Below are 23,599 nucleotides of genomic sequence, written 5' to 3'. Positions count from 1 at the left end.
GAAGCCAAGTTGTCTCTCAAAAGACCTAAAACATCGGGTCTAGAACACCTAATTCGGCTTTTATGGCTATAGATGTTATGATTTCGGACACAGAACCCAAGAGAGCGGGTCTAGGACTCATAATCCAGTTTTCACATCTGTAGAAGCCAAGGTGTCTCTCAAAAGACCTAAGATATCGGGTCTAGAACTCCTAATTCAGCTTTTATGGCTATAGATGTCATAACTTCGGACACAGAACCCAAGAGAGGTTTCATATCTGAAGAAGCCAAGGTGTCTTTCAAAAGACCCAAGATAGCGGGTCTATAACTCATAGTGCAGCTTTTATGTCTGTAGAAGCCAAGGTGTCTCTCAAAAGACCTAAGATATCGGTTCTTGAACACCTAATTTAGCTTTTATGCCTATAGAAGTTATAAAATTGGACACAGGACACATGAGAGCGGGTCTAGGACTCTGCAGAAGCCAAGGTGTCATCAAAAGACCTCAGATGTCGGGTCTAGAACATATAATTCTGCCTTTATGGCTATACAAAGTAGGTTTGCGGACACAGGACACAAGATTGCGGGTCTATAACTCAAAGTGCAGCTTTCATGTCTGTAAAAGCCAAGGTGTCTAATAAGGACTAGGACTGGAACTCATAATGCAGTTTTCAAATCTGTAGAAACTGAGGTGTCTCTCAAAAGACCTAATATAGCGGGTTTAGAACATATTGAATCTAAGTTGTTTTACACAGGACACAAGATAGCGGGTCTAGGACTTTCAGTGCAGCTTTTATGTCTGTAGAAGCCCAGGTGTCTTTTAAGGACCCAAGATAGCGGGTCTATAACTCATAGTGCAGCTTTCATGTCTGTAGAAGCCAAGGTGTCTCTCAAAAGACCTAAGATATCGGGTCTAGATTACCTAATTCAGCTTTTATGGCTATAGATGTTATAGTTTCGGACACAGAACCCAAGAGAGCGGGTCTAGGACTCATAATCCAGTTTTCATATCTGTAGAAGCCAAGGTGTCTCTCAAAAGACAAAATATAGCGTGTCTAGAACATATAATTCAGCCTTTATGGCTATACAAAGTAGGTTTGCGGACACAGGACACAAGATTGCGGGTCCATAACTCAAAGTGCAGCTTTCATGTCTGTAAAAGCCAAGGTGTCTTATAGGGACTAGGACTGGAACTCATAATGCAGTTTTCAAATCTGTAGAAACTGAGGTGTCTCTCAAAAGACCTAATATAGCGGGTTTAGAACATATTGAATCTAAGTTGTTTTACACAGGACACAAGATAGCGGGTCTAGGACTTTCGGTGCAGATTATATGTCTGTAGAAGCCCAGGTGTCTTTTAAGGACCCAAGATAGCGGGTCTAGAACTCATAGTGCAGCTTTTATGTCTGTAGATGCCAAGGTGTCTCTCAAAAGACCTAAGATATCGGGTCTAAAACACCTAAGTCAGCTTTTCGGACACAGAACCCAAGAGAGCGGGTCTAGGACTCATAATCCAGTTTTCCTATCTGTAGAAGCCAAGGTGTCTATCAAAAAACCCAATATAGCGTGTCTAGAACATATAATTCAGCCTTTATGGCTATACAAAGTAGGTTTGCGGACACAGGACACAAGATAGCGGGTCTATAACTCATAGTGCAGCTTTCATGTCTGTAGAAGCCAAGGTGTCTTTTAAAGACTAGCACTGGAACTCATAATGCAGTTTTCAAATCTGTAGAAACTGAGGTGTCTCTCAAAAGACCTAATATAGCGGGTTTAGAACATATTGAATCTAAGTTGTTTTACACAGGACACAAGATAGCGGGTCTAGGACTTTCAGTGCAGATTATATGTCTGTAAACGCCCAGGTGTCTTTTAAGGACCCAAGATAGCGGGTCTAGAACTCATAAGGCAGCTTTCATGTCTTTAGAAGCCAAGTTGTCTCTCAAAAGACCTAAGATATCGGGTCTAGAACACCTAATTCAGCTTTTATGGCTGTAGATGTTATAGTTTCGGACACAGGACACAAGATAGCGGGCTTAGAACTTTCAGTGCAGCTTTTATGTCTGTAGAAGCCAAGGTGTCTTTTAAGGACCCAAGATAGCGGGTCTATAACTCATAGTGCAGCTTTCATGTCTTTAGAAGCCAAGTTGTCTCTTCAATGATTTAAGATATCGGTTCTTATGGAACAGCTTTTATGTCTGTTGTTTATTCATACACAGGACCCAAGATAGCGGGTCTAGAATTTATAGTGCAGCTTTTATGTCAGTAGAAGCTAAGGTGTCTCTCAAAAGACTTAAGAAATCGGGTCTAGAACACCTAATTTAGCTTTTATGGCTATAGATGTTATAGCTTCGGACTCAGAACCCAAGCGAGCGAGTCTAGGACTCATAATGCAGTTTTCATATCCAAGCCAAGGTTTTTCTCAAAAGACTTAAGAAATCGGGTCTAGAACACCTAATTCAGCTTTTATGGCTATAGATGTTATAGCTTCGGACTCAGAACCCAAGAGAGCGAGTCTAGGACTCATAATGCAGTTTTCATATCTGTAGAAGCCAAAGTGTCTCTCAAAAGACCTAAGATATCGGGTCTAGATTACCTAATTCAGCTTTTATGGCTATAGATGTTATAGTTTCGGACACAGAACCCAAGAGAGCGGGTCTAGGACTCATAATCCAGTTTTCATATCTGTAGAAGCCAAGGTGTCTCTCAAAAGACAAAATATAGCGTGTCTAGAACATATAATTCAGCCTTTATGGCTATACAAAGTAGGTTTGCGGACACAGGACACAAGATTGCGGGTCCATAACTCAAAGTGCAGCTTTCATGTCTGTAAAAGCCAAGGTGTCTTATAGGGACTAGGACTGGAACTCATAATGCAGTTTTCAAATCTGTAGAAACTGAGGTGTCTCTCAAAAGACCTAATATAGCGGGTTTAGAACATATTGAATCTAAGTTGTTTTACACAGGACACAAGATAGCGGGTCTAGGACTTTCGGTGCAGATTATATGTCTGTAGAAGCCTAGGTGTCTTTTAAGGACCCAAGATAGCGGGTCTAGAACTCATAGTGCAGCTTTTATGTCTGTAGATGCCAAGGTGTCTCTCAAAAGACCTAAGATATCGGGTCTAAAACACCTAAGTCAGCTTTTATGGCTGTAGATGTTATAGTTTCGGACACAGGACACAAGATAGCGGGTTTAGAACTTTCAGTGCAGCTTTTATGTCTGTAGAAGCCAAGGTGTCTTTTAAGGACCCAAGATAGCGGGTCTATAACTCATAGTGCAGCTTTCATGTCTTTAGAAGCCAAGTTGTCTCTCAAAAGACCTAAAACATCGGGTCTAGAACACCTAATTCGGCTTTTATGGCTATAGATGTTATGATTTCGGACACAGAACCCAAGAGAGCGGGTCTAGGACTCATAATCCAGTTTTCACATCTGTAGAAGCCAAGGTGTCTCTCAAAAGACCTAAGATATCGGGTCTAGAACTCCTAATTCAGCTTTTATGGCTATAGATGTCATAACTTCGGACACAGAACCCAAGAGAGGTTTCATATCTGAAGAAGCCAAGGTGTCTTTCAAAAGACCCAAGATAGCGGGTCTATAACTCATAGTGCAGCTTTTATGTCTGTAGAAGCCAAGGTGTCTCTCAAAAGACCTAAGATATCGGTTCTTGAACACCTAATTTAGCTTTTATGCCTATAGAAGTTATAAAATTGGACACAGGACACATGAGAGCGGGTCTAGGACTCTGCAGAAGCCAAGGTGTCATCAAAAGACCTCAGATGTCGGGTCTAGAACATATAATTCTGCCTTTATGGCTATACAAAGTAGGTTTGCGGACACAGGACACAAGATTGCGGGTCTATAACTCAAAGTGCAGCTTTCATGTCTGTAAAAGCCAAGGTGTCTAATAAGGACTAGGACTGGAACTCATAATGCAGTTTTCAAATCTGTAGAAACTGAGGTGTCTCTCAAAAGACCTAATATAGCGGGTTTAGAACATATTGAATCTAAGTTGTTTTACACAGGACACAAGATAGCGGGTCTAGGACTTTCAGTGCAGCTTTTATGTCTGTAGAAGCCCAGGTGTCTTTTAAGGACCCAAGATAGCGGGTCTATAACTCATAGTGCAGCTTTCATGTCTGTAGAAGCCAAGGTGTCTCTCAAAAGACCTAAGATATCGGGTCTAGATTACCTAATTCAGCTTTTATGGCTATAGATGTTATAGTTTCGGACACAGAACCCAAGAGAGCGGGTCTAGGACTCATAATCCAGTTTTCATATCTGTAGAAGCCAAGGTGTCTCTCAAAAGACAAAATATAGCGTGTCTAGAACATATAATTCAGCCTTTATGGCTATACAAAGTAGGTTTGCGGACACAGGACACAAGATTGCGGGTCCATAACTCAAAGTGCAGCTTTCATGTCTGTAAAAGCCAAGGTGTCTTATAGGGACTAGGACTGGAACTCATAATGCAGTTTTCAAATCTGTAGAAACTGAGGTGTCTCTCAAAAGACCTAATATAGCGGGTTTAGAACATATTGAATCTAAGTTGTTTTACACAGGACACAAGATAGCGGGTCTAGGACTTTCGGTGCAGATTATATGTCTGTAGAAGCCCAGGTGTCTTTTAAGGACCCAAGATAGCGGGTCTAGAACTCATAGTGCAGCTTTTATGTCTGTAGATGCCAAGGTGTCTCTCAAAAGACCTAAGATATCGGGTCTAAAACACCTAAGTCAGCTTTTCGGACACAGAACCCAAGAGAGCGGGTCTAGGACTCATAATCCAGTTTTCCTATCTGTAGAAGCCAAGGTGTCTATCAAAAAACCCAATATAGCGTGTCTAGAACATATAATTCAGCCTTTATGGCTATACAAAGTAGGTTTGCGGACACAGGACACAAGATAGCGGGTCTATAACTCATAGTGCAGCTTTCATGTCTGTAGAAGCCAAGGTGTCTTTTAAAGACTAGCACTGGAACTCATAATGCAGTTTTCAAATCTGTAGAAACTGAGGTGTCTCTCAAAAGACCTAATATAGCGGGTTTAGAACATATTGAATCTAAGTTGTTTTACACAGGACACAAGATAGCGGGTCTAGGACTTTCAGTGCAGATTATATGTCTGTAAACGCCCAGGTGTCTTTTAAGGACCCAAGATAGCGGGTCTAGAACTCATAAGGCAGCTTTCATGTCTTTAGAAGCCAAGTTGTCTCTCAAAAGACCTAAGATATCGGGTCTAGAACACCTAATTCAGCTTTTATGGCTGTAGATGTTATAGTTTCGGACACAGGACACAAGATAGCGGGCTTAGAACTTTCAGTGCAGCTTTTATGTCTGTAGAAGCCAAGGTGTCTTTTAAGGACCCAAGATAGCGGGTCTATAACTCATAGTGCAGCTTTCATGTCTTTAGAAGCCAAGTTGTCTCTCAAAAGACCTAAGATATCGGGTCTAGAACACCTAATTCGGCTTTTATGGCTATAGATGTTATGATTTCGGACACAGAACCCAAGAGAGCGGGTCTAGGACTCATAATCCAGTTTTCACATCTGTAGAAGCCAAGGTGTCTCTCAAAAGACCTAAGATATCGGGTCTAGAACTCCTAATTCAGCTTTTATGGCTATAGATGTCATAACTTCGGACACAGAACCCAAGAGAGGTTTCATATCTGAAGAAGCCAAAGTGTCTTTCAAAAGACCCAAGATAGCGGGTCTATAACTCATAGTGCAGCTTTTATGTCTGTAGAAGCCAAGGTGTCTCTCAAAAGACCTAAGATATCGGTTCTTGAACACCTAATTAAGCTTTTATGCCTATAGAAGTTTTAAAATTGGACACAGGACACATGAGAGCGGGTCTAGGACTCTGCAGAAGCCAAGGTGTCATCAAAAGAAATCAGATATCGAGTCTAGAACATATAATTCTGCCTTTATGGCTATACAATGTAGGTTTGCGGACATAGGACCCAAGCGGGTCTATAACTCATAATGCAGCTTTCATGTCTGTAGAAGCCAAGTTGTCTCTTCAATGATTTAAGATATCGGTTCTTATGGAACAGCTTTTATGTCTGTTCTTGTTGTCATACACAGGACCCAAGATAGCGGGTCTAGAATTTATAGTGCAGCTTTTATGTCTGTAGAAGCCAAGGTGCCTCTCAAAAGACTTAAGAAATCGGGTCTAGAACACCTAATTCAGCTTTTATGGCTATAGACGTTATAGTTTCGGACACAGAACCCAAGAGAGCGGGTCTAGGACTCATAATGCAGTTTTCACATCTGTAGAAGGCAAGGTGTCTCTCAAAAGACCCAATATAGCGGGTCTAGAAGATATAATTCAGCTTCTATAGATGTTATAACTTCGGACACAGAGCCCAAGAGAGTTTTCATATCTGAAGAAGCCAAAGTGTGTTTCAAAAGAACCAATACAGCGGGTCTAGAACATATAATTCAGCCTTTATGGCTATACAAAGTAGGTTTGCGGACACAGGACACAAGATAGCGGGTCTAGAACTCATAGTGCAGCTTTTATGTCTGTAGAAGACAAGGTTTCTCTCAAAAGACCTAAGAAATCGGGTCCAGAACACCTAATTCAGCTTTTCTGGCTATAGACGTTATAGTTTCGGACACAGAACCCAAGAGAGCGGGTCTAGGACTCATAATGCAGTTTTCATATCCAAGCCAAGGTTTTTCTCAAAAGACTTAAGAAATCGGGTCTAGAACACCTTATTCAGCTTTTATGGCTATAGATGTTATAGCTTCGGACTCAGAACCCAAGAGAGCGAGTCTAGGACTCATAATGCAGTTTTCATATCTGTAGAAGCCAAAGTGTCTCTCAAAAGACCCAATATAGCGTGTCTAGAATATATAATTCAGCCTTTATGCCTATACAAAGTAGGTTTGCGGACACAGGACACAAGATTGCGGGTCTATAAATCAAAGTGCAGCTTTCATGTCTGTAAAAGCCAAGGTGTCTAATAAGGACTAGGACTGGAACTCATAATGCAGTTTTCAAATCTGTAGAAACTGAGGTGTCTCTCAAAAGACCTAATATAGCGGGTTTAGAACATATTGAATCTAAGTTGTTTTACACAGGACACAAGATAGCGGGTCTAGGACTTTCAGTGCAGCTTTTATGTCTGTAGAAGCCCAGGTGTCTTTTAAGGACCCAAGATAGCGGGTCTATAACTCATAGTGCAGCTTTCATGTCTGTAGAAGCCAAGGTGTCTCTCAAAAGACCTAAGATATCGGGTCTAGATTACCTAATTCAGCTTTTATGGCTATAGATGTTATAGTTTCGGACACAGAACCCAAGAGAGCGGGTCTAGGACTCATAATCCAGTTTTCATATCTGTAGAAGCCAAGGTGTCTCTCAAAAGACAAAATATAGCGTGTCTAGAACATATAATTCAGCCTTTATGGCTATACAAAGTAGGTTTGCGGACACAGGACACAAGATTGCGGGTCCATAACTCAAAGTGCAGCTTTCATGTCTGTAAAAGCCAAGGTGTCTTATAGGGACTAGGACTGGAACTCATAATGCAGTTTTCAAATCTGTAGAAACTGAGGTGTCTCTCAAAAGACCTAATATAGCGGGTTTAGAACATATTGAATCTAAGTTGTTTTACACAGGACACAAGATAGCGGGTCTAGGACTTTCGGTGCAGATTATATGTCTGTAGAAGCCCAGGTGTCTTTTAAGGACCCAAGATAGCGGGTCTAGAACTCATAGTGCAGCTTTTATGTCTGTAGATGCCAAGGTGTCTCTCAAAAGACCTAAGATATCGGGTCTAAAACACCTAAGTCAGCTTTTCGGACACAGAACCCAAGAGAGCGGGTCTAGGACTCATAATCCAGTTTTCCTATCTGTAGAAGCCAAGGTGTCTCTCAAAAAACCCAATATAGCGTGTCTAGAACATATAATTCAGCCTTTATGGCTATACAAAGTAGGTTTGCGGACACAGGACACAAGATAGCGGGTCTATAACTCATAGTGCAGCTTTCATGTCTGTAGAAGCCAAGGTGTCTTTTAAAGACTAGGACTGGAACTCATAATGCAGTTTTCAAATCTGTAGAAACTGAGGTGTCTCTCAAAAGACCTAATATAGCGGGTTTAGAACATATTGAATCTAAGTTGTTTTACACAGGACACAAGATAGCGGGTCTAGGACTTTCGGTGCAGATTATATGTCTGTAGAAGCCCAGGTGTCTTTTAAGGACCCAAGATAGCGGGTCTAGAACTCATAGTGCAGCTTTTATGTCTGTAGATGCCAAGGTGTCTCTCAAAAGACCTAAGATATCGGGTCTAAAACACCTAAGTCAGCTTTTCGGACACAGAACCCAAGAGAGCGGGTCTAGGACTCATAATCCAGTTTTCCTATCTGTAGAAGCCAAGGTGTCTCTCAAAAAACCCAATATAGCGTGTCTAGAACATATAATTCAGCCTTGATGGCTATACAAAGTAGGTTTGCGGACACAGGACACAAGATAGCGGGTCTATAACTCATAGTGCAGCTTTCATGTCTGTAGAAGCCAAGGTGTCTTTTAAAGACTAGGACTGGAACTCATAATGCAGTTTTCAAATCTGTAGAAACTGAGGTGTCTCCCAAAAGACCTAATATAGCGGGTTTAGAACATATTGAATCTAAGTTGTTTTACACAGGACACAAGATAGCGGGTCTAGAACTTTCAGTGCAGATTATATGTCTGTAAACGCACAGGTGTCTTTTAAGGATCCAAGATAGCGGGTCTAGAACTCATAAGGCAGCTTTCATGTCTTTAGAAGCCAAGTTGTCTCTCAAAAGACCTAAGATATCGGGTCTAGAACACCTAATTCAGCTTTTATGGCTGTAGATGTTATAGTTTCGGACACAGGACACAAGATAGCGGGCTTAGAACTTTCAGTGCAGCTTTTATGTCTGTAGAAGCCAAGGTGTCTTTTAAGGACCCAAGATAGCGGGTCTATAACTCATAGTGCAGCTTTCATGTCTTTAGAAGCCAAGTTGTCTCTCAAAAGACCTAAGATATCGGGTCTAGAACACCTAATTCGGCTTTTATGGCTATAGATGTTATGATTTCGGACACAGAACCCAAGAGAGCGGGTCTAGGACTCATAATCCAGTTTTCACATCTGTAGAAGCCAAGGTGTCTCTCAAAAGACCTAAGATATCGGGTCTAGAACTCCTAATTCAGCTTTTATGGCTATAGATGTCATAACTTCGGACACAGAACCCAAGAGAGGTTTCATATCTGAAGAAGCCAAAGTGTCTTTCAAAAAACCCAAGATAGCGGGTCTATAACTCATAGTGCAGCTTTTATGTCTGTAGAAGCCAAGGTGTCTCTCAAAAGACCTAAGATATCGGTTCTTGAACACCTAATTAAGCTTTTATGCCTATAGAAGTTATAAAATTGGACACAGGACACATGAGAGCGGGTCTAGGACTCTGCAGAAGCCAAGGTGTCATCAAAAGAAATCAGATATCGAGTCTAGAACATATAATTCTGCCTTTATGGCTATACAATGTAGGTTTGCGGACATAGGACACAAGCGGGTCTATAACTCATAATGCAGCTTTCATGTCTGTAGAAGCCAAGTTGTCTCTTCAATGATTTAAGATATCGGTTCTTATGGAACAGCTTTTATGTCTGTTCTTGTTGTCATACACAGGACCCAAGATAGCGGGTCTAGAATTTATAGTGCAGCTTTTATGTCTGTAGAAGCCAAGGTGCCTCTCAAAAGACTTAAGAAATCGGGTCTAGAACACCTAATTCAGCTTTTATGGCTATAGACGTTATAGTTTCGGATACAGAACCCAAGAGAGCGGACACAGGACACAAGATAGCGGGTCTATAACTCATAGTGCAGCTTTCATGTCTGTAGAAGCCAAGTTGTCTCTTCAATGATTTAAGATATCGGTTTTTATGGAACAGCTTTTATGTCTGTTGTTGTTGTCATACACAGGACCCAAGATAGCGGGTATAGAATTTATAGTGCAGCTTTTATGTCTGTAGAAGCCAAGGTGCCTCTCAAAAGACTTAAGAAATCGGGTCTAGAACACCTAATTCAGCTTTTATGGCTATAGACGTTATAGTTTCGGACACAGAACCCAAGAGAGCGGGTCTAGGACTCATAATGCAGTTTTCATATCTGTAGAAGCCAAGGTGTCTCTCAAAAGACCCAATATAGCGTGTCTAGAACATATAATTTAGTCTTTATGGCTATACAAAGTAGGTTTGCGGACACAGGACACAAGATAGCGGGTCTATAACTCATAGTGCAGCTTTCATGTCTTTAGAAGCCAAGTTGTCTCTTCAATGATTTAAGATATCGGTTCCTTTGGAACAGCTTTTATGTCTGTTGTTGTTGTCGTACACAGGACCCAAGATAGCTGGTCTAGAATTTATAGTGCAGCTTTTATGTCTGTAGAAGCCAAGGTGTCTCTCAAAAGACTTAAGAAATCGGGTCTAGAACAACTAATTCAGCTTTTATGGCTATAGTTTCGGACACAGAACCCAAGAGAGCGGGTCTGGGACTCATAATGCAGTTTTCATATCTGTAGAAGCCAAGGTGTCTCTCAAAAGACCCAATATAGCGTGTCTAGAACATATAATTCAGTCTTTATGGCTATACAAAGTAGGTTTGCGGACACAGGACACAAGATAGCGGGTCTATAACTCATAGTGCAGCTTTCATGTCTGTAGAAGCCAAGTTGTCTCTCAAAAGACTTTAGATATCGGGTCTAGAACACCTAATTTAGCTTTTATGGCTATAGATGTTATAGTTTCGGACACAGAACCCAAGAGAGCGGGTCTAGGACTCAAAATCCAGTTTTCATATCTGTAGAAGCCAAGGTGTCTCTCAAAAGACCTAAGATATCGGGTCTAGAACAACTAATTCAGCTTTTATGGCAATAGATGTAATAGTTTCGGACTCAGAACCCAAGAGAGCGGGTCTAGGCCTAATAATGCAGTTTTCATATCTGTAGAAGCCAAAGTGTCTCTCAAAAGACCCAATATACCGTGTCTAGAACATATAATTCTGCCTTTATGAATATACAAAGTAGGTTTGCGGACACAGGACACAAGATTGCGGGTCTATAACACATAGTGCAGCTTTCATGTCTGTAGAAGCCAAGTTGTCTCTCAAAAGACTTTAGATATCGGGTCTAGAACACCTAATTTAGCTTTTATGGCTATAGATGTTATAGTTTCGGACACAGAACCCAAGAGAGCGGGTCTAGGACTCAAAGTGCAGTTTTCATATCTGTAGAAGCCAAGGTGTCTCTTAAAAGACCTAAGATATCGGGTCTAGAGCAACTAATTCAGCTTTTATGGCTATAGATGTTATAGTTGCGGACACAGAACCCAAGAGAGCGGGTCTAGGGCTCATAGTGCAGTTTTCATATCTGTAGAAGCCAAGGTGTCTCTCAAAAGACCTAAGATATTGGGTCTAGAACAACTAATTCAGCTTTTGTGGCTATAGATGTTATAGTTTCGGACACAGAACCCAAGATAGCGGGTCTAGGACTCATAATGCAGTTTTCATATCTGTAGAAGCCAAGGTGTCTCTCAAAAGACCTAATATAGCGTGTCTAGAACATATAATTCAGCTTTTATGGCTATAGATGTTTTAATTTCGGACACAGAGCCCAAGAGAGTTTTCATATCTGAAGAAGCCAAGGCGTCTTTCAAAAGAGCCAATACAGCGGGTCTAGAACATATAATTCAGTCTTTATGGCTATACAAAGAAGGTTTGCGGACACAGGACACAAGCGGGTCTATAACTCATAGTGCAGCTTACATGTCTTTAGAAGCCAAGTTGTCTCTCAAAAGACCCAATATAGCGGGTCTAGAACACTTAATTCAGCTTTTATGGCTATAGATGTTATAATTTCGGACACAGAGCCCAAGAGAGTCTTTCAAAAGAGCCAATATAGCGGGTCTAGAATATATAATTCAGTCTTTATGGCTATACAAAGAAGGTTTGCGGACACAGGACACAAGCGGGTCTATAACTCATAGTGCAGCTTTCATGTCTGAAGAAGCCAAGTTGTCTCTTCAATGATTAAAGATATCGGTTCTTATGGAACAGCTTTTATGTCTGTTGTTGTTGTCGTACACAGGACCCAAGATAGCTGGTCTAGAATTTATAGTGCAGCTTTTATGTCTGTAGAAGCCAAGGTGTCTCTCAATAGACCTAAAATATCGGGTATAGAACAACTAATTCAGCTTTTATGGCTATAGATGTTATAGTTTCGGACACAGAACCCAAGAGAGCGGGTCTAGGACTTATAATGCAGTTTTCATATCTGTAGAAGCCAAGGTGTCTCTCAAAAGACCTAAGAAATCGGGTCTAGAACACCTAATTCAGCTTTTATGGCTATAGATGTTATAGTTTCGGACACAGAACCCAAGAGAGCGGGTCTGGGACTCATAATGCAGTTTTCATATCTGTAGAATCCAAGGTGTCTCTCAAAAAACCCAATATAGCGTGTCTAGAACATATAATTCAGTCTTTATGGCTATACAAAGTAGGTTTGCGGACACAGGACACAAGATAGCGGGTCTATAACTCATAGTGCAGCTTTCATGTCTTTATAAGCCAAGTTGTCTCTTCAATGATTTAAGATATCGGTTCCTTTGGAACAGCTTTTATGTCTGTTGTTGTTGTCGTACACAGGACCCAAGATAGCGGGTCTAGAATTTATGGTGCAGCTTTTATGTCTGTAGAAGCCAAGGTGTCTCTTAAAAGACTTAAGAAATCGGGTCTAGAACAACTAATTCAGCTTTTATGGCTATAGTTTCGGACACAGAACCCAAGAGAGCGGGTCTGGGACTCATAATGCAGTTTTCATATCTGTAGAAGCCAAGGTGTCTCTTAAAAGACCCAATATAGCGTGTCTAGAACATATAATTCAGTCTTTATGGCTATACAAAGTAGGTTTGCGGACACAGGACACAAGATAGCGTGTCTATAACTCATAGTGCAGCTTTCATGTCTTTAGAAGCCAAGTTGTCTCTTCAATGATTTAAGATATCGGTTCCTTTGGAACAGCTTTTATGTCTGTTGTTGTTGTCGTACACAGGACCCAAGATAGCGGGTCTAGAATTTATAGTGCAGCTTTTATGTCTGTAGAAGCCAAGGTGTCTCTCAAAAGACTTAAGAAATCGGGTCTAGAACAACTAATTCAGCTTTTATGGCTATAGTTTCGGACACAGAACCCAAGAGAGCGGGTCTGGGACTCATAATGCAGTTTTCATATCTGTAGAAGCCAAGGTGTCTCTCAAAAGACCCAATATAGCGTGTCTAGAACATATAATTCAGTCTTTATGGCTATACAAAGTAGGTTTGCGGACACAGGACACAAGATAGCGGGTCTATAACTCATAGTGCAGCTTTCATGTCTTTAGAAGCCAAGTTGTCTCTTCAATGATTTAAGATATCGGTTCCTTTGGAACAGCTTTTATGTCTGTTGTTGTTGTCGTACACAGGACCCAAGATAGCGGGTCTAGAATTTATAGTGCAGCTTTTATGTCTGTAGAAGCCAAGGTGTCTCTCAAAAGACTTAAGAAATCGGGTCTAGAACAACTGATTCAGCTTTTATGGCTATAGTTTCGGACACAGAACCCAAGAGAGCGGGTCTGGGACTCATAATGCAGTTTTCATATCTGTAGAAGCCAAGGTGTCTCTCAAAAGACCCAATATAGCGTGTCTAGAACATATAATTCAGTCTTTATGGCTATACAAAGTAGGTTTGCGGACACAGGACACAAGATAGCGGGTCTATAACTCATAGTGCAGCTTTCATGTCTTTAGAAGCCAAGTTGTCTCTTCAATGATTTAAGATATCGGTTCCTTTGGAACAGCTTTTATGTCTGTTGTTGTTGTCGTACACAGGACCCAAGATAGCGGGTCTAGAATTTATAGTGCAGCTTTTATGTCTGTAGAAGCCAAGGTGTCTCTCAAAAGACTTAAGAAATCGGGTCTAGAACAACTAATTCAGCTTTTATGGCTATAGTTTCGGACACAGTACCCAAGAGAGCGGGTCTGGGACTCATAATGCAGTTTTCATATCTGTAGAAGCCAAGGTGTCTCTCAAAAGACCCAATATAGCGTGTCTAGAACATATAATTCAGTCTTTATGGCTATACAAAGTAGGTTTGCGGACACAGGACACAAGATAGCGGGTCTATAACTCATAGTGCAGCTTTCATGTCTTTAGAAGCCAAGTTGTCTCTCAAAAGACTTTAGATATCGGGTCTAGAACACCTAATTTATCTTTTATGGCTAAAGATGTTATAGTTTCGGACACAGAACCCAAGAGAGCGGGTCTAGGACTCATAGTGCAGTTTTCATATCTGTAGAAGCCAAGGTGTCTCTCAAAAGACCTAAGATATCGGGTCTAGAACAACTAATTCAGCTTTTATGGCTATAGATGTTATAGTTTCGGACACAGAACCCAAGAGAGCGGGTCTAGGGTTCATAGTGCAGTTTTCATATCTGTAGAAGCCAAGGTGTCTCTCAAAAGACCTAAGATATCGGGTCTAGAACAACTAATTCAGCTTTTATGGCTATAGATGTTATAGATTCGGACACAGAACCCAAGAGTGCGGGTCTATAACTCGTAGTGCAGCTTTCATGTCTTTAGAAGCCAAGTTGTCTCTCAAAAGACCCAATATAGCGGGTCTAGAACACTTAATTCAGCTTTTATGGCTATAGATGTTATAATTTCGGACACAGAGCCCAAGAGAGTCTTTCAAAAGAGCCAATATAGCGGGTCTAGAACATATAATTCAGTCTTTATGGCTATACAAAGAAGGTTTGCGGACACAGGACACAAGCGGGTCTATAACTCATAGTGCAGCTTTCATGTCTGAAGAAGCCAAGTTGTCTCTTCAATGATTAAAGATATCGGTTCTTATGGAACAGCTTTTATGTCTGTTGTTGTTGTCGTACACAGGACCCAAGATAGCTGGTCTAGAATTTATAGTGCAGCTTTTATGTCTGTAGAAGCCAAGGTGTCTCTCAATAGACCTAAAATATCGGGTATAGAACAACTAATTCAGCTTTTATGGCTATAGATGTTATAGTTTCGGACACAGAACCCAAGAGAGCGGGTCTAGGACTTATAATGCAGTTTTCATATCTGTAGAAGCCAAGGTGTCTCTCAAAAGACCTAAGAAATCGGGTCTAGAACACCTAATTCAGCTTTTATGGCTATAGATGTTATAGTTTCGGACACAGAACCCAAGAGAGCGGGTCTGGGACTCATAATGCAGTTTTCATATCTGTAGAAGCCAAGGTGTCTCTCAAAAAACCCAATATAGCGTGTCTAGAACATATAATTCAGTCTTTATGGCTATACAAAGTAGGTTTGCGGACACAGGACACAAGATAGCGGGTCTATAACTCATAGTGCAGCTTTCATGTCTTTATAAGCCAAGTTGTCTCTTCAATGATTTAAGATATCGGTTCCTTTGGAACAGCTTTTATGTCTGTTGTTGTTGTCGTACACAGGACCCAAGATAGCGGGTCTAGAATTTATGGTGCAGCTTTTATGTCTGTAGAAGCCAAGGTGTCTCTTAAAAGACTTAAGAAATCGGGTCTAGAACAACTAATTCAGCTTTTATGGCTATAGTTTCGGACACAGAACCCAAGAGAGCGGGTCTGGGACTCATAATGCAGTTTTCATATCTGTAGAAGCCAAGGTGTCTCTTAAAAGACCCAATATAGCGTGTCTAGAACATATAATTCAGTCTTTATGGCTATACAAAGTAGGTTTGCGGACACAGGACACAAGATAGCGTGTCTATAACTCATAGTGCAGCTTTCATGTCTTTAGAAGCCAAGTTGTCTCTTCAATGATTTAAGATATCGGTTCCTTTGGAACAGCTTTTATGTCTGTTGTTGTTGTCGTACACAGGACCCAAGATAGCGGGTCTAGAATTTATAGTGCAGCTTTTATGTCTGTAGAAGCCAAGGTGTCTCTCAAAAGACTTAAGAAATCGGGTCTAGAACAACTAATTCAGCTTTTATGGCTATAGTTTCGGACACAGAACCCAAGAGAGCGGGTCTGAGACTCATAATGCAGTTTTCATATCTGTAGAAGCCAAGGTGTCTCTCAAAAGACCCAATATAGCGTGTCTAGAACATATAATTCAGTCTTTATGGCTATACAAAGTAGGTTTGCGGACACAGGACACAAGATAGCGGGTCTATAACTCATAGTGCAGCTTTCATGTCTTTAGAAGCCAAGTTGTCTCTTCAATGATTTAAGATATCGGTTCCTTTGGAACAGCTTTTATGTCTGTTGTTGTTGTCGTACACAGGACCCAAGATAGCGGGTCTAGAATTTATAGTGCAGCTTTTATGTCTGTAGAAGCCAAGGTGTCTCTCAAAAGACTTAAGAAATCGGGTCTAGAACAACTGATTCAGCTTTTATGGCTATAGTTTCGGACACAGAACCCAAGAGAGCGGGTCTGGGACTCATAATGCAGTTTTCATATCTGTAGAAGCCAAGGTGTCTCTCAAAAGACCCAATATAGCGTGTCTAGAACATATAATTCAGTCTTTATGGCTATACAAAGTAGGTTTGCGGACACAGGACACAAGATAGCGGGTCTATAACTCATAGTGCAGCATTCATGTCTTTAGAAGCCAAGTTGTCTTTTCAATGATTTAAGATATCGGTTCCTTTGGAACAGCTTTTATGTCTGTTGTTGTTGTCGTACACAGGACCCAAGATAGCGGGTCTAGAATTTATAGTGCAGCTTTTATGTCTGTAGAAGCCAAGGTGTCTCTCAAAAGACTTAAGAAATCGGGTCTAGAACAACTAATTCAGCTTTTATGGCTATAGTTTCGGACACAGTACCCAAGAGAGCGGGTCTGGGACTCATAATGCAGTTTTCATATCTGTAGAAGCCAAGGTGTCTCTCAAAAGACCCAATATAGCGTGTCTAGAACATAAAATTCAGTCTTTATGGCTATACAAAGAAGGATTGCTGACACAGGACACAAGATAGCGGGTCTATAACTCATAGTGCAGCTTTCATGTCTTTAGAAGCCAAGTTGTCTCTCAAAAGACTTTAGATATCGGGTCTAGAACACCTAATTTATCTTTTATGGCTATAGATGTTATAGTTTCGGACTCAGAACCCAAGAGAGCGGGTCTAGGCCTAATAATGCAGTTTTCATATCTGTAGAAGCCAAGGTGTCTCTCAAAAGACCCAATATACCGTGTCTAGAACATATAATTCAGTCTTTATGGCTATACAAAGAAGGATTGCTGACACAGGACACAAGATAGCGGGTCTATAACTCATAGTGCAGCTTTCATGTCTTTAGAAGCCAAGTTGTCTCTCAAAAGACTTTAGATATCGGGTCTAGAACACCTAATTTATCTTTTATGGCTATAGATGTTATAGTTTCGGACTCAGAACCCAAGAGAGCGGGTCTAGGCCTAATAATGCAGTTTTCATATCTGTAGAAGCCAAAGTGTCTCTCAAAAGACCCAATATACCGTGTCTAGAACATATAATTCTGCCTTTATGAATATACAAAGTAGGTTTGCGGACACAGGACACAAGATTGCGGGTCTATAACACATAGTGCAGCTTTCATGTCTGTAGAAGCCAAGTTGTCTCTCAAAAGACTTTAGATATCGGGTCTAGAACACCTAATTTATCTTTTATGGCTAAAGATGTTATAGTTTCGGACACAGAACCCAAGAGTGCGGGTCTAGGACTCATAGTGCATTTTTCATATCTGTAGAAGCCAAGGTGTATCTCAAAAGACCTAAGATATCGGGTCTAGAACAACTAATTCAGCTTTTATAGCTATAGATGTTATAGTTTCGGACACAGAACCCAAGAGAGCGGGTCTAGGGCTCATAGTGCAGTTTTCATATCTGTAGAAGCCAAGGTGTCTCTCAAAAGACCTAAGAAATCGGGTCTAGAACAACTAATTCAGCTTTTATGGCTATAGATGTTATAGATTCGGACACAGAACCCAAGAGTGCGGGTCAACTAACTAATACACATACCACAAGATTGCGGGTCTATAACACATAGTGCAGCTTTCATGTCTGTAGAAGCCAAGTTGTCTCTCAAAAGACTTTAGATATCGGGTCTAGAACACCTAATTTATCTTTTATGGCTAAAGATGTTATAGTTTCGGACACAGAACCCAAGAGTGCGGGTCTAGGACTCATAGTGCATTTTTCATATCTGTAGAAGCCAAGGTGTCTCTCAAAAGACCTAAGATATCGGGTCTAAAACAACTATTTCAGCTTTTATGGCTATAGATGTTATAGTTGCGGACACAGAACCCAAGAGAGCGGGTCTAGGGCTCATAGTGCAGTTTTCATATCTGTAGAAGCCAAGGTGTCTCTCAAAAGACCTAAGATATCGGGTCTAGAACAACTAATTCAGCTTTTGTGGCTATAGATGTTATAGATTCGGACACAGAACCCAAGAGTGCGGGTCTAGGACTTATAATGCAGTTTTCATATCTGTAGAAGCCAAGGTGTCTCTCAAAAGACCTAAGATATCGGGTCTAGAACAACTAATTCAGCTTTTATGGCTAGAGATGTTATAGTTTCGGACACAGAACCCAAGAGTGCGGGTCTAGGACTCATAATGCAGTTTTCATATCTGTAGAAGCCAAGGTGTCTCTCAAAAGACCTAAGATATCGGGTCTAGAACAACTAATTCAGCTTTTATGGCTAGAGATGTTATAGTTTCGGACACAGAACCCAAGAGTGCGGGTCTAGGACTCATAATGCAGTTTTCATATATGTAGAAGCCAAGGTCTCTCAAAAGACCTAATATAGCGTGTCTAGAACATATAATTCAGCTTTTATGGCTATAGATGTTATAATTTCGGACACAGAGCCCAAGAGAGTTTTCATATCTGAAGAAGCCAAGGCGTCTTTCAAAAGAGCCAATACAGCGGGTCTAGAACATATAATTCAGTCTTTATGGCTATACAAAGAAGGTTTGCGGACACAGGACACAAGCGGGTCTATAACTCATAGTGCAGCTTTCATGTCTTTAGAAGCCAAGTTGTCTCTCAAAAGACCCAATATAGCGGGTCTAGAACACTTAATTCAGCTTTTATGGCTATAGATGTTATAATTTCGGACACAGAGCCCAAGAGAGTTTTCATATCTGAAGAAGCCAAGGCGTCTTTCAAAAGAGCCAATATAGCGGGTCTAGAACATATAATTCAGTCTTTATGGCTATACAAAGAAGGTTTGCGGACACAGGACACAAGCGGGTCTATAACTCATAGTGCAGCTTTCATGTCTGAAGAAGCCAAGTTGTCTCTTCAATGATTAAAGATATCGGTTCTTATGGAACAGCTTTTATGTCTGTTGTTGTTGTCGTACACAGGACCCAAGATAGCTGGTCTAGAATTTATAGTGCAGCTTTTATGTCTGTAGAAGCCAAGGTGTCTCTCAATAGACCTAAGATATCGGGTATAGAACAACTAATTCAGCTTTTATGGCTATAGATGTTATAGTTTCGGACACAGAACCCAAGAGTGCGGGTCTAGGACTTATAATGCAGTTTTCATATCTGTAGAAGCCAAGGTGTCTCTCAAAAGACCTAAGATATCGGGTCTAGAACAACTAATTCAGCTTTTATGGCTAGAGATGTTATAGTTTCGGACACAGAACCCAAGATAGCGGGTCTAGGACTCATAATGCAGTTTTCATATCTGTAGAAGCCAAGGTGTCTCTCAAAAGACCTAATATAGCGTGTCTAGAACATATAATTCAGCTTTTATGGCTATAGATGTTTTAATTTCGGACACAGAGCCCAAGAGAGTTTTCATATCTGAAGAAGCCAAGGCGTCTTTCAAAAGAGCCAATACAGCGGGTCTAGAACATATAATTCAGTCTTTATGGCTATACAAAGAAGGTTTGCGGACACAGGACACAAGCGGGTCTATAACTCATAGTGCAGCTTTCATGTCTTTAGAAGCCAAGTTGTCTCTCAAAAGACCCAATATAGCGGGTCTAGAACACTTAATTCAGCTTTTATGGCTATAGATGTTATAATATCGGACACAGAGCCCAAGAGAGTTTTCATATCTGAAGAAGCCAAGGCGTCTTTCAAAAGAGCCAATATAGCGGGTCTAGAACATATAATTCAGTCTTTATGGCTATACAAAGAAGGTTTGCGGACACAGGACACAAGCGGGTCTATAACTCATAGTGTAGCTTTCATGTCTGAAGAAGCCAAGTTGTCTCTTCAATGATTAAAGATATTGGTTCTTATGGAACAGCTTTTATGTCTGTTGTTGTTGTCGTACACAGGACCCAAGATAGCTGGTCTAGAATTTATAGTGCAGCTTTTATGTCTGTAGAAGCCAAGGTGTCTCTCAATAGACCTAAGATATCGGGTATAGAACAACTATTTCAGCTTTTATGGCTATAGATGTTATAGTTTCGGACACAGAACCCAAGAGAGCGGGTCTAGGACTTATAATGCAGTTTTCATATCTGTAGAAGCCAAGGTGTCTCTCAAAAGAACTAAGAAATCGGGTCTAGAACACCTAATTCAGCTTTTATGGCTATAGACGTTATAGTTTCGGACACAGAACCCAAGAGAGCGGGTCTGGGACTCATAATGCAGTTTTCATATCTGTAGAAGCCAAGGTGTCTCTCAAAAAACCCAATATAGCGTGTCTAGAACATATAATTCAGTCTTTATGGCTATACAAAGTAGGTTTGCGGACACAGGACACAAGATAGCGGGTCTATAACTCATAGTGCAGCTTTCATGTCTTTAGAAGCCAAGTTGTCTCTTCAATGATTTAAGATATCGGTTCCTTTGGAACAGCTTTTATGTCTGTTGTTGTTGTCGTACACAGGACCCAAGATAGCGGGTCTAGAATTTATAGTGCAGCTTTTATGTCTGTAGAAGCCAAGGTGTCTCTCAAAAGACTTAAGAAATCGGGTCTAGAACAACTAATTCAGCTTTTATGGCTATAGTTTCGGACACAGAACCCAAGAGAGCGGGTCTGAGACTCATAATGCAGTTTTCATATCTGTAGAAGCCAAGGTGTCTCTCAAAAGAACCAATATAGCGTGTCTAGAACATATAATTCAGTCTTTATGGCTATACAAAGTAGGTTTGCGGACACAGGACACAAGATAGCGGGTCTATAACTCATAGTGCAGCTTTCATCTCTTTAGAAGCCAAGTTGTCTCTTCAATGATTTAAGATATCGGTTCCTTTGGAACAGCTTTTATGTCTGTTGTTGTTGTCGTACACAGGACCCAAGATAGCGGGTCTATAACTCATAGTGCAGCTTTTATGTCTGTAGAAGCCAAGGTGTCTCTCAAAAGACCTAAGATATCGGTTCTAGAACAACTAATTCATTTTTTATGGCTATAGATGTTCTAGTTTCGGACACAGAACCCAAGAGAGCGGGTCTGGGACTCATAATGCAGTTTTCATATCTGTAGAAGCCAAGGTGTCTCTCAAAAGAACCAATATAGCGTGTCTAGAACATATAATTCAGTCTTTATGGCTATACAAAGTAGGTTTGCGGACACAGGACACAAGATAGCGGGTCTATAACTCATAGTGCAGCTTTCATGTCTTTAGAAGCCAAGTTGTCTCTCAAAAGACTTTAGATATCGGGTCTAGAACAACTAATTTAGCTTTTGTGGCTATAGATGCTATAGTTTCGGACAAAGAATCCAAGAGAGCGGGTCTAGGACTCATAATGCAGTTTTCTTATCTGTAGAAGCCAAAGTGTCTCTCAAAAGACCCAATATAGCGGGTCTAGAACACTTAATTCAGCTTTTATGGCTATACAAAGTAGGTTTGCGGACACAGGACACAAGATAGCGGGTCTATAACTCATAGTGCAGCTTTCATGTCTTTAGAAGCCAAGTTGTCTCTCAAAAGACTTTAGATATCGGGTCTAGAACAACTAATTTAGCTTTTGTGGCTATAGATGCTATAGTTTCGGACAAAGAATCCAAGAGAGCGGGTCTAGGACTCATAATGCAGTTTTCTTATCTGTAGAAGCCAAAGTGTCTCTCAAAAGACCCAATATAGCGGGTCTAGAACACTTAATTCAGCTTTTATGGCTATAGATGTTATAATTTCGGACACAGAGCCCAAGAGAGTTTTCAAATCTGAAGAAGCCAAGGCGTCTTTCAAAAGAGCCAATACAGCGGGTCTAGAACATATAATTCAGTCTTTATGGCTATACAAAGTAGGTTTGCGGACACAGGACACAAGATAGCGGGTCTATAACTCATAGTGCAGCTTTTATGTCTGTAGAAGCCAAGGTGTCTCTCAAAAGACCTAAGATATCGGTTCTAGAACAACTAATTCATTTTTTATGGCTATAGATGTTCTAGTTTCGGACACAGAACCCAAGAGAGCGGGTTTGGGACTCATAATGCAGTTTTCATATCTGTAGAAGCCAAGGTGTCTCTCAAAAGACCCAATATAGCGTGTCTAGAACATATAATTCAGTCTTTATGGCTATACAAAGAAGGATTGCTGACACAGGACACAAGATAGCGGGTCTATAACTCATAGTGCAGCTTTCATGTCTTTAGAAGCCAAGTTGTCTCTCAAAAGACTTTAGATATCGGGTCTAGAACACCTAATTTATCTTTTATGGCTATAGATGTTATAGTTTCGGACTCAGAACCCAAGAGAGCGGGTCTAGGCCTAATAATGCAGTTTTCATATCTGTAGAAGCCAAGGTGTCTCTCAAAAGACCCAATATACCGTGTCTAGAACATATAAATCAGTCTTTATGGCTATACAAGGAAGGATTGCTGACACAGGACACAAGATAGCGGGTCTATAACTCATAGTGCAGCTTTCATGTCTTTAGAAGCCAAGTTGTCTCTCAAAAGACTTTAGATATCGGGTCTAGAACACCTAATTTATCTTTTATGGCTATAGATGTTATAGTTTCGGACTCAGAACCCAAGAGAGCGGGTCTAGGCCTAATAATGCAGTTTTCATATCTGTAGAAGACAAGGTGTCTCTCAAAAGACCCAATATACCGTGTCTAGAACATATAATTCTGCCTTTATGAATATACAAAGTAGGTTTGCGGACACAGGACACAAGATTGCGGGTCTATAACACATAGTGCAGCTTTCGTGTCTGTAGAAGCCAAGTTGTCTCTCAAAAGACTTTAGATATCGGGTCTAGAACACCTAATTTATCTTTTATGGCTAAAGATGTTATAGTTTCGGACACAGAACCCAAGAGAGCGGGTCTAGGACTCATAGTGCAGTTTTCATATCTGTAGAAGCCAAGGTGTCTCTCAAAAGACTTTAGATATCGGGTCTAGAACAACTAATTTAGCTTTTATGGCTATAGATGTTATAGTTTCGGACACAGAATCCAAGAGAGCGGGTCTAGGACTCATAATGCAGTTTTCTTATCTGTAGAAGCCAAAGTGTCTCTCAAAAGACCCAATATAGCGGGTCTAGAACACTTAATTCAGCTTTTATGGCTATAGATGTTATAATTTCGGACACAGAGCCCAAGAGAGTTTTCATATCTGAAGAAGCCAAGGCGTCTTTCAAAAGAGCCAATACAGCGGGTCTAGAACATATAATTCAGTCTTTATGGCTATACAA

The sequence above is a fragment of the Drosophila tropicalis genome, unplaced genomic scaffold, assembly GCF_018151085.1.
Source record: "Drosophila tropicalis isolate 14030-0801.00 unplaced genomic scaffold, ASM1815108v1 contig_222, whole genome shotgun sequence".
Lineage (NCBI taxonomy): Eukaryota > Metazoa > Arthropoda > Insecta > Diptera > Drosophilidae > Drosophila > Drosophila tropicalis.
This window is presented reverse-complemented; position numbering follows the sequence as displayed.